General features: G+C 35.6%; 1 long non-coding RNA gene across 1 annotated transcript; it reads right to left on the reverse strand.

Annotated features, from left to right (window-relative positions):
* Positions 1–12,291: 12,291 nt before the first annotated feature.
* LOC147566971 (uncharacterized) lies at positions 12,292–14,980 on the reverse strand. Its single transcript, XR_015230628.1, has 3 exons — positions 14,832–14,980; positions 13,675–13,999; positions 12,292–13,205 (listed from the first exon to the last, which is right to left on the reverse strand). It is a non-coding gene; the product is annotated as an uncharacterized LOC147566971 (long non-coding RNA).
* Between the last annotated feature and the right edge of the window lie 527 nt (positions 14,981–15,507).

Raw genomic sequence — 15,507 nt, forward strand, 5'->3', positions numbered from 1 at the left:
GTTTCTATATTTTAGTATTTTGAATTCCTATAATTTTGAGTCCTAGCAATCAAGGAAAGTATCCTTAAGTTGTTATCTTCTTTTATTTTCTTTCTTATTTGAGTCTATCTAGGAAATAATAATCTCTATAAAAGAGAAGTCCAGTCTGTCTATTGAACCATTGAATTGAATATCGAATAAAAACCTCCTTGATTGCATTGTTCTTCTTTATTATTATTTCAATTAATCTTGTTTATTTTAGTTATTTAGCAATGAGTTCTTCTATTATTACGCTTCCGCAACAATCTACATCACCTCAAAAGCCAAAGACATGAGAAATGTAAGCACAAGTTCAACATAAATTAGTCTCACTTAATTTAGAGGTATAGGCAACAACAATCCAAGGATGCATAGTCGAACGAAATTAAGTTTCAAGTTACGACCGTTACACCAAGTGAGAACAGTAAAATAATTAAATTATAAGGACCACCAATATAAAGACGGTTTTAAGTGTTGGGAGATCTTTAAGAGAGACAAAGTAAAATTTTTAAGAACCAATCGGTAGAAAACTAAAATTTCTAAGAACCAAGTAAAAAAGTTACAACAAAGCTACCGAGCTAAATAATGTGATGGTCATAGACAAAGTAGCATATGTTTGCTTAATTTTGTGAGTTCCAAGCTGTCGTAATTCTAATTTGTCTAAAATCTGAAACTTTTGATTCTTAATTGTGTGAGTTCCAAATCATTTTTTGTGCCATCGGGAGTCACCATTGCCGACGGTTTTTTTAGTTTCTGAAGACTTTATTGTGTAAGCAAAGAATCTTGGTTTTTGTAGTGGTAGTATTAGGTTATACATACTAAATTTGAATTATTTAATATCCGAAAAAAATACAGTCAATTACTCAGACTCAATCTGATTTAACTTAGTTTAGTGTTGTCAAACGACACCTAAATATTAGTATGAGGAGGATTTAGCTACGTGTCAATTTGGAGGAATAAATTTAGAAAAAAAATGAATTCCACCTAAAAAGTCATGTGACATGTAGGTGAAAAACAGAGGAAAGTATTTATTGTAAATGTGCCAAAAAAGTAAGGGTTGTTTGTCCACGAAGGAAGACACAAAAGGAATATTGAATGTTATAATTGTCACAAAAGGGATATTGAATGTTATAATAGCCAAGGTAGACACAAAAGGGATATTGAATGTTATAATTGTCACAAGCTTGGGAATTATAGTCACAAACAAACACTTGGTATTTCGACACCAGTGCAAGTAATCATATTTGTGGGAAAAGATAATTGTTTCTTGAATTGAATGAAAGTGTGAAAGGGTGTGTAAAGTTCGGTGACTCCTCAAAGATACCTGTGCTAGGGAAAGGTAATATCCTCATTCAACTAAAAAATCGAAAACATAACTATATTTCCGATGTTTATTATGTTCCCGCAATGAAAAATAACATTTTGAGTTTGGCACAACTTTTAGAAAAAGGCTATGGTATAAGATTGAAAGATCTTCATCTCACATTAAGAGATAGAAGTGGAACTCTAATTGCTAAGGTAAAGATGGCAAAGAATAGATTATTTCCCTTAAACATTCAACATGGTGACGCAAAATGATTAAACTTTATTGTGAAAGATGAATCTTGGTTGTGGCACTTGAGACTTGGGCATCTAAACTTTGATGGGATGAAGACCTTGGCAAGCAAGAATATGGTAAGGGGTTTACACTGTATTGATCACCCAAAAAAAGTGTGTGAAGGGTGTATCTTTGGAAAGCATCATCGAACAAGTTGTTCTAAAGAAGGAAGGTGGAGAGCATCTAATATATTGGAGCTTGTGCATACCGATGTTTGTGGTCCATTGAAGCCAATGACAAATGGAGGTAACAATTACTTTCTCACTTTTATTGATGATTTTAGTAGAAAAACATGGGTTTATTTCTTACAAAATAAATCCGAAGTATTTGAAGTATTCAAAGAGTTCAAGAACATGGTTGAGAAACAAAGTGGTTTTATGATAAAGAAACTAAGGTCCGATAGAGGTGGAGAATATACCTCGAGAGCATTTGAGATGTTTGGTAGAGAACATGGGATTGTTCATGAACTTACTCCGTCATACACACCACAACTATATGGAGTTGCCGAAAGGAAAAATTGCACCATATTAAACATGGCAAGAAGCATGTTAAAAGAAAGAAGATTGCCTAGAGAATTTTGGGGTGAATCCGTTGCATGTGTCGTATACTTGTTAAATAGATGTCCTACTAAAAGTGTCTATATGAAGACCCTGCAAGAGGCATGGGGTTATTACAAGCCTAGTGTATCTCATTTAAAGATATTTGAATGTATTGTTTATGCAAAGATACTGGAAGCAAGAAGAACAAAACTTGATGGCAAAGGTGAGAAATGTATTTTTCTTGGGTATAATGAGCAAATGAAATGTTACAAGTTGTTTAATCCAATTGTCAATAAAGTTCTTTTTAGTAGAGATGTGGTATTCGAAGAAGATTTGGCATGTGAATGGAAAGGAAAAGAAATTATTCAAGTTGAACTTAGACTTGAAGGAGAAGAATAAGATGCACCACCACGAGAATTTCAAAAAGACCCACAATCACCATCATCCTCATCTCCATCGTCCTCATCATTGGGGGGGGGAGTTCTAATGAAGGGCCAATGAAAACTAAAAGTTTGGGAGAGATTTATGAAGTCGTGGATAATGAAGAAGAATTGAACTTGTGTTGTTTTCTCATGGATTGTGATCCTATTAGTTATGAAGAGGCCATCCAAGAAGAAAAATGGGAAAATGCAATGAATGAAGAAATTAATGCAATTGAAAAAATGATACTTGGGAATTGACAAGTTTACCAAAGGGATATAAATCTATTGGTATAAAGTGGGTGTATAAGACAAAAAAGAATGCAAGTGAAGAAGTCCAAAGATATAAAGAAAGACTTGTAGCTAAAGGTTACAAGCAAAGAGCCGGCATTGATTATAGTGAGGTATTTGCTCCCGTTGCTCGTATGGAAACAATAAGATTGTTAATCTCTATAGCGGCTCAATATTCATGGAAGATTTATCAACTTGATGTCAAGTCGGCATTTTTGAATGGTATCTTAGAGGAAGAGATATATGTTGAACAACCTTTGGGATATGTTAGAAAGGGAAAAGAAGATAAAGTTTATAAGTTGAAGAAGGCCCTTTATGGGTTAAAGCAAGCTCCACGTGCATGGAATGTAAGAATTGATAAGTATTTTCAGGAAAATGGGTTTGAAAAGTGCCCTCATGAGCACACTTTATATATGAAAATGAAAGAAGATGGAGGTATGTTATATGTTTGTCTCTATGTTCATGATTTGATATTGACCGTTAATGATTCAAGACTATTTGAAGAGTTTAAGAAGAGCATGGTTAAGGAATTTGATATGACCGATATTGGGTTGATGGGTCATTTCCTTGGTATCGAAGTGAAGCAAATGGAAAATGGAATATTTATTTCTCAAAGTGGATATGCTAAGGAAGTACTTAAAAGATTTAAAATGGAGTCGTGTAATCCGGTAAACACGCCTCTTGAAAGTGGAGTAGAATTGAGAAAATGCACAAGAAGTAGTAATGTGGATCCTACATATTTCAAAAGTTTGATTGGAAGTCTACGTTATCTCAAATGTACAAGACCGGATATTCTATATGGAGTTGGGCTAGTGAGTAGGTACATGGAGACACCGGATGTATCTCATCTTAATGTTGCAAAGAGGCTCCTTTGATATATTAAAGGTACGCTCAATGATGGTTTATTTTTCTCTTGTGCACAAGATTTTAGGCTTATTAATTATTCCGATAGTGATTGAAGTAGAGACTTAGATGAAAGAAAGAGTACATCGGGATTTGTATTTTTTATGGGTTACACGGCATTTACTTGGTCTTCCAAGAAACAACCCATTGTGACTTTATCTACTTGTGAAGCGGAATATGTAGCCCCTAGCTCTACGGTTTGTCATGCAATTTGGTTAAGAAATATGTTGAAGCATCTTCAATGCCCTCAAGTTGGTCCAACCGAAGTGTTCCTTGATAACAAATCGGCTATAGCTTTAGCCAAGAATCCCGTTTGTCATGAAAGAAGCAAGCACATTGATACACGCTACCATTTTATTCGTGAACATGTTAAAGAAGGTGATATTGAAGTGATGTATTACAAGTCTCCAAGATCAAATAGCCGATATATTTACGAAGCCCTTGAAGCATGACGTCTTTGAAAGAATGAAGTGGATGTTAGGTATGAGAAGCTATGGAAATTTGGTTTAAGTGGGGATGTTGAAAGTGTGTTTTTAAACCAAATTTGAGTTTTGGCCCAATATGAAATGTGGGCTTGAGTAAATGGGTCTATCAAACTAGAAGGGGCAAAAAAGGAAAAAGACTCCTTAAATTAATTAAAGAGAGGTAGTAGAGTTCTAATGTCTACAACTTGGAGTAAGCTTAGAGAGAGAAAGAACTAGGGTTTTTTTTTGGAGAAGATCCTTTGTGAAGAAATTTGAAGTAATTAATTGGTATGTATCTATGACTATTATCTAATGTTTTTTAATGCATTTTTCTTTGTTAATGAAAGAACCAACAACAATGTTTGTGTTTATGATGAATGAAGATTTGTGATTGAAGGATAGTTAGTTTGAGTATATGGTGTTAGACCGTTTATGTTATAGTTGTTATTTTTCTTAAATCTCCAACACTAAATTCCGAGAACCACTTAATCCACTTATTTTAACTCCCTCTAAAACCACTAAAACTACTTCTGATAAATCCCAAATATACCAACCAACAAATATACCACCAACGAATCCCATCTTCAAAACCACCAACTCATCCTACTAATAAAACAACCAATATAAAAAACCACAAAATTCACTAAAACTCCAATCTTCAAAACCACCAACGAATCCAATCTTCAAAACCGCCAACACATCCTACTAATAAAACCGCCACCATCAAAAATCAAAACCACTTAAACCTTTTCACCAACCCTCTTGAAGACCAACCAAAAATCATCCAACAAAATCGCGTTCACCAAAAAACCCTAGTAGCCCCACCCAGGGCCGGCCCTAGTATATTGGGGGCCCAAAGCGAAATTAAAAACTGGGGCCCCATACAATAGATATTAGAAAAAATTAAATAAAATTTAAATAATGAAAAGTGTAAGAATCGAACCCCTGACCTTTTATTCAAGATCTAAACTCTTTACCACCAAGCTACACCTTAAATTATGTTTGAAATTGGTTTAAAATGTAATTACTTTTTCGAAACTTACATATGAAATATGAAACATGAGGCCCTTGATTATTTGGGGCCCAAAGCGACAGCTTTGGTGGCTTTGATCACGGGCCACCCCTGGCCCCACCTTCATCTTCTCCCCTCTTTTAAGAAAAACTTCAAGAACCTTGCTCAGATACCGTGTAAAAATCTGTAACAATATTCAAAGAAAAGAAGAAGAAAAAAACATTATCATGGAAGTTATGGATTTCATTGATTAAACTATATTTACAAGATAACAAATATATAGAAAGGATTAAAGAGTAAAAGGCTCTTAAAGAGCAAATTACTAAACAACCCCTAACTATTACATATATTATTCTAACACTTGGTTCGTCACTCTATAAACATAATGGATCGAGCATACTTCAAAGTTCAAACATAAATTGGCAATTTCACGCACAATTCTAAGTACTTACCGAGGTGGTTGCTCTAGTCATTGGGATTGTGACTGTAAGTGATGAGTCAGTAGCCACCTTAACTTTGCTCTTACCAAATTTTAATGCAAGTTGAAGGCCTAATCTCACTCTTATGCATGAGAACCGAAATTCTTGTTGTCATAGCCGCTACAACCACTATTGTATCGCCATTTGCGTCCCTAAAGATTTGCAGTGAAACCTCAATATAGTTCATCAAACACTTCATCTGTGTTTATTAGGGTGAAGTCAGCATCAGGATTTTGCCATTTAGAAATCTTTGTGGTTTTAGTAATCAGTGGAGTAACGAGATTTCATTGATCAAGGATTTGTCTCGCCTCTTTCGTTGCTTGAATAGGCTTTTCCGGGCTAAAACCTTGATTCTAATTCTGTCGACTATCTCCTTTATTAGCACTTTAGCTGGTCGTGATTCTCTTTTGAAGATTCGGTTATTTCTCTCCGTGCATATGTTGTAAATGTAGGCTGAGAATACTAATCCCCCCATTCGGCCAAGTATCGAGCTGCCCAGAAAAGTTGTGAGACATCATTCTGTTTCCTCTTACCAAACTCCTATATAGTTACGTCTCACACCCAGATTTTGTAATAGGTGTTCGTCAGTCTCTACCCCTTCATTACATAATTGACGTACTTCATCTATCTCCAGCCCCCGTACTCGGAACTTCGCTTTTGGTTTTAGACCCTTTTTTAATGCAATCCAAGCTATAAATCAGAGTTTTAGTATTCCCTCTTTAAACCAAACAAGTTTAGACCAAGGTATCTGAGTTCCTTTCCTGCGTAGGGTCGAGATTACTGGGATCTTTGACTAAACCACGTTAAATTATTGTGTCGACTATTCCGATGTATCTATTCAATTATCACCTAATCGTGAATTTAACATAGTATTTGAGCAGGTTAATCAATCTTGAATTAACTTCCGTGTAGTTTCCTAACGTTTTTGTTTGATAAAATCGTTATGACTTAATCATTGTTTCAATCATTTTCATCGATCATCGAGGATTGAAGAGTTACAAAAAAAAAGTCAGTTGTTTGTTTCAATCCAAGTGACTTTTGCTTCAATCCTACTAATACGTGGATCAAGTTTTCTAACACTATAGTCTACAAATGTTGAATATTTTTTTTACAATATTTTCATCATTTTTCTCCAACTCGGACACTTCGAAATCCAGGATTTCGACTTGCGGGAGGTAATGAGATTAGCAAACATCGTGACAGATCAAGCTGACGGAGATCCGAGATTAACAAGAATTCAAAATGTTTGATAAACGTAATGAATCAAACTCACTACTAGTAAATCCATTATTGGTTTCTCTGATGTAGGACGAGATTATATGAGATCTTCGATTGAACCACGTTAAACATTGTGTTGACTATTTCAATGTATCATATCATTCAGAGAATTTTAAGAGTTACCAAAAAAGCTCAACGAAGGGGGACTAATGAGGTGGATCAATAGACATCGGCCTTCGACTTGGATGGCTTTAAACGGCGCCATCACTACTTAGAAGCAAAATCATTGTCTCTATCCTCTCATTATGGCTTGCTCTTAGCAAAATCATTGTCTCTATCATCTCATTATGGCTTGCTTAAGAGCAAGTCCAATGTTGGGGCTAGGAGCCCTCTTGTGAGCTCTCAACGGCTATACCCCATCTATTTTATTTTTTATTTTAGACAAATAATTTATAGTTTTTTTTTGTTTTTTTATTTTGTTTATATTTTTAAAATGTTGGAGCTGGGAGCCCCCCTTGCTTAAGAGCAACTTCTTCTCTAATTAATTTTTTTTTGTTTTTTTCATCTTTTTAAAATTTTCTCTTATGTCAAATTTAAATTTGAAACTAATAATTTATAGTTGAAAATAGAATTAAGATGTCGTACACATATATCACACACGTTTAAGTTTCAGTTGGGTCCCTTCATTTGAGAGTCTGACATTGGGAATGAAAAATTTAATCACTCCCGAAATTGGATTTGCTCTACGATTGTCAATAGTCCTGCCTTTTGTTGGCAGCTCTTGCTGCTCTTTGAATCCTTTGTACTTCCCGCTCACATCATTCATGCTCCCGCCTGCATCATTTGTAAGAGAGTTAGTGAAGTTTTTAACCATTTGGATGCATTTCGATATTACAGGTTTCCGTGAAATATTTGATTCTTAATTCATATCTACTTACTATAAACTCGAAGGCAGAAGTTTGAACGTAAATTTTAAAAGAATATGAAAAGGTTTTGTATGAGGAAAACCATGAGCCTCCCTCGTATATTTATATTGTCAACAATTTATGTAAACATGCAGTTGACATAGATAGATATACATAAGAGAGGGAAACAATTACATAAAGGAGGAAATGATATATACAATATATTGAAAAATATCAAGTCCAATCTTATCCAAAATCCTTAGTCAATGATTTCTCGAATCTGATTATTATTACTGTTATTACCCTCCCGTGAATTGAGCTTCAGGGAGACGCGAAGGTTCAATTTGAAACAAAGCTCCAGGAACCGGAAATGAGATAAGTTTTTTGTCAAAAGATCAGCGAGTTGATCATGAGATGGGACAAAATGGTTCTTTATTAAGTCGACTGCCACCTTTTCTCGAACAAAGTGATAGTCCAAAGCAATCTGCTTAGAACGACCATGAAACACTAGGTTGGCAGTTATGAGGATGACACTTTTATTGTCACAATATATACGAATAGGAGTAGATAGACGAATACCCAATTCCTCAAGAATATAACCAATCCAAGTTAAGTCAGCAGTAATAGAGGCACGAGCACGATATTCAGCTTCGTTGCTGGAACGAGAAACCGTAGGCTACTTACGAGCATTCCAGCTGAGAAGATTTCGACCAAGAAAAATTGAGTAGCCAGATGTAGAACATTGTGTGCCAAGAAAACCTGCCCAATTAGCATCACAGTAAGCATGGAGAAAATTAGAGGCAGAGTCTGCAAACAATTGTAAACCCATGTGAATCATCCCCTTAACATAACGCAAAATGCACGCAAAATGCGTTTAACATCCTAAAAGTGTTCAACTCTGGGAGTGTGCATAAATTGACACGCCACATTGACCTCATATGCCAAATCTGGATGGGTTAACGTAAGATATTGAAGAGCCCAACCACCTTACGATATAGAGTAGGATCCGAAAAAGCAACACCTTGTCTTGACAACTGAATGCCTGTAATCATAGGCGTGGAAGCTGGTTTGACACCTCTAAGTAGTGGTGGCAACGGGTCGTGTTGGCCCGAAAACGGATCGGCGACCCGTTTATAAGGCAACCCGACACGGAACGACGCGTGTCACGCCTACCCGTCACGGCTCAAGCGGGTCGTGGCGGGTCTAGATTTTAAGTTCTTAGACCCGTCAACCACCACATGTTAGGAACGGAAACACGACCCGCCACGACTCATGGCATTCCTAACACACCACACCACGCTAACCCGTTAGAAACAGGTACTCAATTTACAAAAGATTATTACCATTTTGTTGAAAGTAATTATTAATTAATAAAATTAATAGTTAATAAAATTATTAATTAATAAAATAAACATAGATTCTAAAGTTTAAACAAAGATGACAACGTTTGATTTGAAAAATATTTAGTGCTTCATTTTGTTACTTTTTTTTTACAAATAAATAAATAAAAAGTTCGTGAATGGGCCGGCAACAGCTGGCCCATTAGCCACGACCTGGCACAGCAACGGCTGGGCCGTTGTCCACCACTACCTCTAACATTAAAACTTTAAGAATGTCTAAGGCATATTTAGATTGAGTAAGTAAAAAACCATCCTTATTCGAAGTTGCTTCAATACCCAGAAACTAATGTAGAGATCTCTTATTCTTCATATCAAACTCAGAAGACATCTGAGAAATAATAGTATCAATAATTGAGGAATCAGCTCCCTTGAGTATAATATCATCAATATAAAGCAACAAATAGATCGTACCATGACTAAAAAGAGAGTTACCAGATTTACAAACATGAAAACCAATACAGAGTAGGTAAGAGCTCAACTTGTCATACCATGACCGAGGAACCTGCTTCTAACCATAGAGAGTCTTGTGTAGACGACAAACATACAATGGATGGGAAGTATCAAAGAAACCAGGAGGTTGGGCCATGTAACCCTCCTCAGTCAGATCCCTATGAAGAAAGGCATTGTTCACATCTAACTTAAGAATGGACCATCCACGAGAAAATGCGATAGATAAAATAATCCCAATAGTCGTAGGTTTGACCACATGGCTGAAGGTCTCATCAAAATCAAGTTTAAGTTTCTGGGTAAAATCTTGAGCAACCAAACGGGATATATCCTTGAAAACCACGCTCCGAGCTAGAATCTATTGAAACCGTCGGAGCAATCACTCCCGTAATCGAATATGTCAGAGAACGCATGAGAATCAGAGTAATACCTGTCAAAGAGAAAGGACCGATACTTGAGGAGTGGTAAGAGCAGATTTCAGTGTTATAGTAAAAGGGACTGAGGAAGGGCCCTCAGTCGAGACTTAAGGCACCTCCCCAGTTGTTGCTGGAATAGGATTCACTAATGGAATGACAGGGGTACCATCTAGACAAATTATGGTAACTAAAGGTGTCATTGAGGCAAAATCATCCACCGGATTGGAAATGGGATTTGCTTCAGTATTAGGGGTAATGGGGGAAGACGAGACATACATCAAAGGACAAGTGTCAAGAAAGGTAATTAGATCATCAGACGAAAACACAAAATCAAACGTTTTAAACAGGTAAATAGTTGGGTTACTTCCCAAAATAGCCCCCAACTTTGTGACCTGTTTCCTGCCTAGCCCCCTATTTTATCAAAAATACCTAGATGGCCCCCTTTTTAAGATTTCGTTATAACACCGTTAACTAGTCATCATTTCTCTCTCCTATATCTCATGACCCCTCTCTGCCACCTCATCATCTCGCCACCTCATCGTCTTCACCGGTAAAGGTCGCCGGCCAGCCAATTTTCCGACCGACGACCTTCAAACCTAAAAAAAATTCCTCTCTCCTTTCTCTCTCTAAATTTTTTTTTCTTTACTCTCTCTCTCTAGATCAGATCTAGAGAGAGAGAAGGTCTGTTCAAGAATTTGAATCTGATTATTATGTCCACTCTTGTTTTTTTCTGTTTGAATGGATTGTGGGTTGACTTACAAACTAATCGTTTTTATGTACCAGATTGAACATCTAATTTTGTTGTAGTAATTCTATTTCATGTTAGAATTGATTTTAGTTAATTTTAGGACTGATTACGTTCTCTATGCTACAACTTCTATTACATATCTTGTTCTGTTAAACAGTTGTGGGAATGACTAGGCTAAGACAACTGTTTATGGGTGATTTTAGACCTCTACTCTATTACTTGGTTTTTATTGTTATCTGTTAATTTAGTGATGTAGACGCAGCGGAATAATTAAAGAACAATAAAATAAACTAAGAACAATTAAAGAAAACGATAAACTAAACTTAAATTCTTAATAACTTCAATTGATTTTCTCTTCAAGGTGAATAATAACATAGACTAGATCCCCTTTTATAAGATAATAAACCTTCCTAGATAGACTCAAACTAGGATTCCTAAAATAATAAACTACTCAAACATAGAATCTTTAAAATAAAGAAATATTAAATTAAAGTAACTTCTCTTCTACTAAATAAACTACTATTAATACTTAATAGGGTGTGGGCACGCGTGGACGTGGGCCCACACGTTTATGCGCCTGCATCATTTAGGTTGTGTTTCGAGAAGATGGAAATCTGGGTTCAGATAACCCACCTTAATTACAGTAAGCATTAAGTGTTAATTTCGGCCTGTTTTGTGTCTTAAATTACATGTGGGTATGGTTTCTTAAGTTCATAGAAGTGTACATTATCTTATTAAGTCGAACCTAGTCCCATAGTACACACTAGATGAATAAATTAGTGGGTTTAGTTTGAGTACCTATTGACCAAGTTATTTGTGGTTGAGTGTTTGTTTGATTCCTTCCTGCGTGTGAGATGAGTGAAAGGTCACAGTGTTTGTTCAAGAACATACCTCTTTTTTCTCTCTAGAACAGATCTAGAGAGGAAAGAAAAAAAAACTTTTTTTGAGAGAGAGAGGAGAAATTCTTTTTTTTTTTTTTAGGTTTAAAGGTCGCCGGCCAGAAAATTGGTCGTCCGACAACCATTGCCAGTGAAGACGATGAAGTGGCAGAGAGACGTCATGAGATGGAGGAGAGAGAAATGATGACTAGTTAACGGTGTCATAACGGAATCTTCTGGGTCATCTGGGTATTTTTTATAAAGTAAGGGGCTAGGCATGAAACCAGTCACAAAGTTGGGGGTTATTTGGAAAATAACCCTAAATAGTTTCATCTAAATAACATGGCGAGACACAAATACTTTCTTGGTGGTAGAATCTAGACATTTGAAACTCCTATGAAATTGACTGTAACCGATAAACACACGTGAGAAGCTACAAGGTGAAAGTTTGTTAGAAGCATAAGGTCGCAAAGAAGGGAAACAAAGACATCCAAGCGAACGCAACATGAAATAAGAAGGTGGCATACCGTATAAATTAAGAAATAGTATATACAATATATTGAAATCTCTTCCAGAATCCTTATTCAATTATTTCTCGAAATATGTTTTTTTTTTTTGTTGAAACGAAATCTGATTGTTATTACATTTATTAAATTGTTCAACTAATAAAAGAAAATAGTTTTTTAGCTACAACTCCACCGAGAAACTCACAGGGCTACTAGGTCAAAATTGACCACTTCTGGCCCACACTAATTACCGTTCATTTAATTAACAAATTTGTGTTTCAATCGTTATACTTTATGGTCACCAAACATATTAACTGCCCGGTCTTATTCTTCATTATCAACTTCTTAGTTTCTCGGATCAAATACCTTCTTTTTGTCTAATTAACCTTTTCTTCTATCTCCATCTTTAACACTCAATGTCATCTTCAAAGAACAATGTTCTCATCTTTAACCTTTTCTTTCATCTTCATTTTCAACATTCTACTGATGAAGCTTATTATCATCTTTAACATTTTTCATCTTCATCATCATCTTTATACTCCTTTCCTCTACCCTCTTCCGAATCTCAAAAGTATAGAAGATTAAAAGGAAAAGATTTTTTTTCCATTTTCATTATCCTTTTTGAATAGTTATTCTCCTCTTGAAGACAGAATATACATATCCAAAACATACCCATTTTTTATGGTCACCCTTCATTATCATCTCAATCTGTTTTTGGTATTTCTTTTCCATGGCTAATCTTCATCATCCCCCATAGTCAACCTCTTTTAGTACTTTTATTCTTCATTATCTCAATATGTTTTTGGTTAATCAATTTTGAAACTTGGAAAATTGCATAGTAATCGGATATGGAGACGACAATGATGAAGATAGATGGAAAATGAAGGCAAGCATCACCAAAAATGTTGAAGATGATGACAATGAAGATGAAAGTGGAAGTAAGAGATGTTGAAGATGATGGAGAACTAAAAAAACATTAAATTAGAAACCGAAAATGTAGTTAATTTGCTAGAGAAACTCAAAAGTTGATAATAAATTATAAGACATGATAATTAATGTGCTTGGGGTCCATAAATATTGGGCAACTAATGCTAGCAAAAGCTGGTGTCTTGGAGAAAAATCTATGGGGCCAATTCTGGAAGATGGTAGACTCATACATAGAAACTTCAAAATAAGTATAAGTTTACGGAAATGCTAGATAACCCAGTAAATTCAACCTACTTGGTTGACAAGTATGTAATTAGTTGTAACCAAGTGGGTTGAATTTGCTGGGTTATCTAATATTTTCGATGTATTAAAGGAATAGTCGCTAATCCTAGTCTTTATCCTGTATATTGATGTCACTTTTTTGTTTCTCCTTTTAAGCTTTTTTTAGTTCTCACGATGGTTTGGAGTCTAGGATATCTACAATAGAGGACCACGATACACACTCACCTGCTTTATGTGCAAATGCTATGACTCGAGCCCTTTTGATGCAGGATACACATTGTATACTGAAAAGGAGGCTAAGAACATACAAAGAAGTAAAACCCGCAGTTTGAGATTCGCCTCGAGAAAGGACTACAGTGTTGTTGGTACCTTCAACTACTATAGGGTCATTGAGTCATTTTCCAGGGCGAATCTCACACTGTAGGTTTTAGCCTTTAAAACTGAAATGTTTGAGCGAGCTGTCTCTAAGGATGGCATACTTCTTGGTCATCCCGCATGCAAGAAGTACATAATCATCATGTCTTTGAATCTTTCCATGGTCCTTGCACACCTGAAACACATCATACATATTAACAAACAAAACCCTTAATAAACAAAAATGCTAGTAACTAGTTACTGATAAAACAAGCTTGAGAATATCAGGACTACGAATAAGTGTTTACTTAATGAAATAGAAGGAAAGACAAGCTTTTATAAGTGTTTGCTTTCTCAAAGAGAGATTGTCTTTCTTTGTTATTCAGGTGAAGTTATTATTATGTGCAATTGACATAATAAAATGAAATGGACTTGGTTGAATTGAGCAACAAAAAGAGATACAGAGTGAAACAGATGTAGAGTCCTCAATCCCGACATTAAGATGGTGTTTCTTTTTTTTGATTTTTTCTCGTCACTTAGCCTTAGCAGTTAAGGATATTGTCCCCGCTTTTCGCACCTCAAGCCAAGCCAAAAGGTACGGGGTTTTGTTCTCAGCGAAGGCTCCACGAGCCCACCCAAAAGAGCTCGCCACTTACTAAGTTTGAACGTACACCTATAGCCCAGACTCCACACACTCTCGTAAGCAATATGGGACTATCATAATTTGGGTCAAACTTCAAATCCGACATAGAAAATAACAAACACTAGTACACTACCAATAACATAAAGTAGCCTCCCTATGTAAAAATTCCTGGATTTTTACCCATGGTTTTTATGTCTAGTTCAGTTTGGGATTATTTCTTGCTCTTTATGAAATCTTATGCTAATAATAAACCCTAGAACCTTCCATTTGGTATATCTAACGGGCGAATTTATCTTAGATAAAATTTATTGAAGAAATGAACCAGCAGAATAAGAATTCATGATTTAAAAAATCACAGAATTGAAATGAATTAAAACCAACTTACCTTGATGTTATCAAATACAGTTCTCTCCCCCCTCAAATACCATGTAAGAGAAGATTTCTATAAGATTGGAACTTGGGTTTGAGGGTTCTCTAATATGAAGAAAACATACCCATGGGGATAGATCTGAATCTAGGGTTTGATTTGTACTCACAATACAAAGAAGAAGAAGCACTTTATAGTTGGGATTGATGATAGTGGTTGTGGTAGGTGAAGCCGTGAAGCAAAGACAAATCACTTTATTTCGCATTGAAGATAGTGGATGTGGTAGGTGCCGAAAACACAATCTCACTTAATTTCCGATCAAGGAATTTTTATAGCCGCATCTTATAAGTACTATAGACGCCTCATTCCTTCACAAACTTTTTCTATTTTACATCAAGGAAGGCGCCTTTGACACTATTAGAGAGGCTTTAAAACTTCCACCTCTTTGGATTCGTTTTGTAGGCCAACATATAAATAAACAAAAATTTTACATGTACAAAAATTAGTGAGTCCAGTAAGAGTGAAGTAGAGATGACTTATTTAAACTAAAATACGCTAGATTAAAATAAAAAGACCTTTTTTAGAAAAAATTGCCTCCTAAAGTGTGACCAGTTTCGCACTTTTTTTTCTAATTTGCCTCATAAAGTGTGACCAATTTCGCACGTCGTCTTCTAAAATATAATGAAAAGCTCTA

Source organism: Eschscholzia californica, unplaced genomic scaffold (genome assembly GCF_041429995.1).
Source record: "Eschscholzia californica isolate CP2 unplaced genomic scaffold, dmEscCali1.0.p SCAF_1, whole genome shotgun sequence".
NCBI lineage: Eukaryota > Viridiplantae > Streptophyta > Magnoliopsida > Ranunculales > Papaveraceae > Eschscholzia > Eschscholzia californica.